The sequence below is a fragment of the Mus pahari genome, chromosome X, assembly GCF_900095145.1.
Source record: "Mus pahari chromosome X, PAHARI_EIJ_v1.1, whole genome shotgun sequence".
In the NCBI taxonomy this organism is placed as follows: Eukaryota; Metazoa; Chordata; class Mammalia; order Rodentia; family Muridae; genus Mus; species Mus pahari.
This window is the reverse complement of record NC_034613.1, coordinates 74,384,207-74,387,369: the sequence shown is the minus strand read 5'-3', so window position 1 is coordinate 74,387,369 and position 3,163 is coordinate 74,384,207. Positions and strand designations below refer to the sequence as shown.

The 3,163-nt window shown below is 37.7% G+C and overlaps 1 protein-coding gene across 3 annotated transcripts in view; it reads left to right on the top strand.

Moving 5' to 3' along the window:
• Il1rapl1 (interleukin 1 receptor accessory protein like 1) overlaps nucleotides 1–3,163 on the top strand; it is a 1,306,889-nt gene that overhangs the window by 1,248,889 nt on the left and 54,837 nt on the right. The window lies entirely within an intron of this gene.

The following is a 3,163-nucleotide window of genomic DNA, read 5'->3' as shown; positions in this document are numbered from 1 at the left end:
TATTTTATATTATTTGTGACTATTGTGAAGGGTGTTGTTTGCCTAATTTCTTTCTCATCCCGTCTGTCCTTCACGTAGAGGAAGGCCACTGATTTGTTTGAGTTAATTTTACATCCAGCTACAGCACTGAAGCTGTTTATCAGGTTTAGGAGTTCTCTGGTGGAGTTTTTAGGGTCACTTATATATACCATCATATCATCTGGAAATAATGATATTTTGACTTCTTCCTTACCAATTTGTATCCCCTTGATGTCCTTTTGTTGTCGGTTTGCTCTGGCTAGGACTTCATATTATTCATATTCATATTCTGGCTAGTACTATATTGAATAGGTAGGGAGAAAGTCAGCAGTCTTGACTAGTCCCTGATTTTAGGGGGATTTGCTTCGAGTTTCTCTCCACTTACTTTGATGTTGGCTACTGGTTCTCTGTAGATTGCTTTTATTATGTTTAGGTAGGGGCCTTGCATTCCCAATCTTTCCAAGACATTTATCATGAAGGGGTGTCACATTTCTTAATGCTATTTTCTCCATCTAAATGTCTGTATATTGAGAAAATAAACAGGGGTCTAGTAAGATTTTTTGATTAAGGGGTTTGGGAGAGGAGTAATCTGAAACACTATTTCAGAACTCAGTAAGAGCTTCAGTTTGCCTCTGCTACGGAATATAAAGCTCAGTTGCCCATTGTACAATCTATGCATATTTAGCAAAATTGAACTGTAAAGCTAGGCAATCTCTAGAGTATTTTATTAATTACAGGCAATGAATCTCATCTCAAAACTTAAACCTAATCTTTCAAATAACAGATTGTGTGCATTATTGATATACGCCTTTTACTTTATATTTCTTGATTCTGTTTATCATTTGTTGGTAATTTATGGACATGGTAACAGGCATTTCCATTGCATATAAAATAATGACTCTCCTAAAAATTTAAACTCATGACCAGGTGTAAAAATGTACACACCTGTAATTCCACCACTAGGAAAGCTGAGGCAGGATGATTCTAAATTTAAATCCAGCATAGTTTACAAAGGAGAGCCTTGTCTCTAAAACAATACTTCCTTTAAAGTTAATTTCACCTGATACATTCTCTAGAAACATATGCTTGAGTAGTTGTCAGGAATATTGATGTTCAGTTATCTTTTTGTAAACTATTCCCTAAAAATGTTTTAGGTTGGGATTCTCTCGAGTCACAATCTTATGGAATGTTTTTCTGTATAAAGGAAATTTAGTATAATGACTTGCAGTCTGCAGTCCAACTGATAACAATGGGAAGTTGTGAATGATAAGTCCCAGAATCAAGTAGTTTCTCAGTCCCAAGAGACTAGTTGTTTCATCTGGTTTTCTGTATAAGCTGGAATCCTGAAGAAGTAGATTCCAACATATATACTAGCAAATAAGTGCAAGCAGCCAAAGTGAACCTTCCTTTTTCCTTCATCCTTATGTAGGCCTCTAGAAGAAGGTATGGCCCAGATTACAGGTGTGTACCACCATACCTGGATTTTGAAATTGCTCTGTCCAAGTCTGGTCTTGAACTCAGAAATCTGTTGCTCCATTCTGCCTGGGCCTAAGCATTTCAAGGCCACAGGTGTGCCCTCCATTTCTTGATTGTAGTTCATTCAAGGTGTAGCCAAATTGACAACCAGGAATAGCCATCACAAGAAGTGAATTCAATATTACAAAATTTAAAAATGTTTGTGTAAAAAGAGTAATAAAAAAGAAACTTTTTCTTTTTCTATTTCATTGCTGAGGATCAGACCCAGGACCTGGAACATGCTATGTGAGCACTTTACAACTAACCTACAGAATCAATCCTTAGACTTTTTAATGACAGAGTCTTTCTACATATTATCCCATGTTGCCCAGAAATGTGCAATATAATCTAGGCTGACCTCAGACTTGAGACCCTCTACTTCTCAAATCCTGAGATTACAGGAGTGTTCTACTTACCTTGGAAAGAGGTTCATTCTCAACTCTGAAAATCTTGTAGCTATTTTCTGGGCTTGCCTGATCTAGTTAAACAATGGTGAATGACTTTTACATATAGAAACAGAATCCTTAAAAGTCTAGTAGAAAAAAAAATAAAAACATGAGAAAATACAAAAGACTAATGTCTTAAAATAGAACACATGTTTTGGATTTTTTTTCTTGCGTAACTGACAAAATTCAATGATATTAATTTTAGCCAAAGAAAACATTTTTTGTTTTTGAAAGTGTAGAACTGGGATCAGGGGAGGGAGGGTATAGATAGCATTTGAAATGTAAATGAAGTAAATACCTAATAAAAATTGAAGAAAAAAAAAAGAAAGTGTAGAACCAAGTGCAAAGAATGCCTATGACTGTTCTTTAAAAGAGTACAGCTAAGCACATTGCACTTTCCTCTTTGCTTATGCTATAAAAGTCCTAAGCACAATTTTGAGATATTTCCATTACTACTCATAGCTTGGATATAAGGCCTTCAATCATTGGGTACTTTCTCTAGCTCCTCCATTGGGGGCCCTGTGTTCCATCCGATACCTGACTGTGAGCATCAACTTCTGTATTTGCCAGGCACTGGCATAGCCTCACAAGAGACAGCAATATCAGGGTCCTGTCAGCAAAATCTTGCTGGCATATGCAAAAGAGTCTGGGTTTAGTGGCTGTTTATGTGATGGATCCCCAGATGGGGCAGTCTCTGGATGGTCCTACCTTCTCTCTCAGCTCCAAATTTTGTCTCTGTAACTCCTTCCATGGGTATTTTGTTCCCCATTCTAAGGAGGAGAGCTGAAGCAGTCTGCATCCCTATAGGAAAAACAACAGTATGAACTAACCAGTACCCCCAGAGCTTGTGTCTCTAGCTGCATATGTAGGAGAAGATGGCCTAGTTGACCATCACTAGGATGAGAGGCCCTAGGTCTTGCGAAGATTATGTGCCTCAGTACAGGGGAATGCCAGGGCCAGGAGGTGGGAGTGTGTGGGTTGGGGAGCAGGATGGGGGGAGGGTATAGGGGACTTTTGGGATAGCATTTGAAATGTAAATGTAGAAAATATCTAATTAAAAAAGCCTTCAGAGCTAAATAAAGAATTCTCAACTGAAGAATATCGAATGGTTGAGAAACACCTGAAAAAATGTTCAACATCCTTAGCCATCAGGGAAATGCAAATCAAAACAACCCTGAGATTCC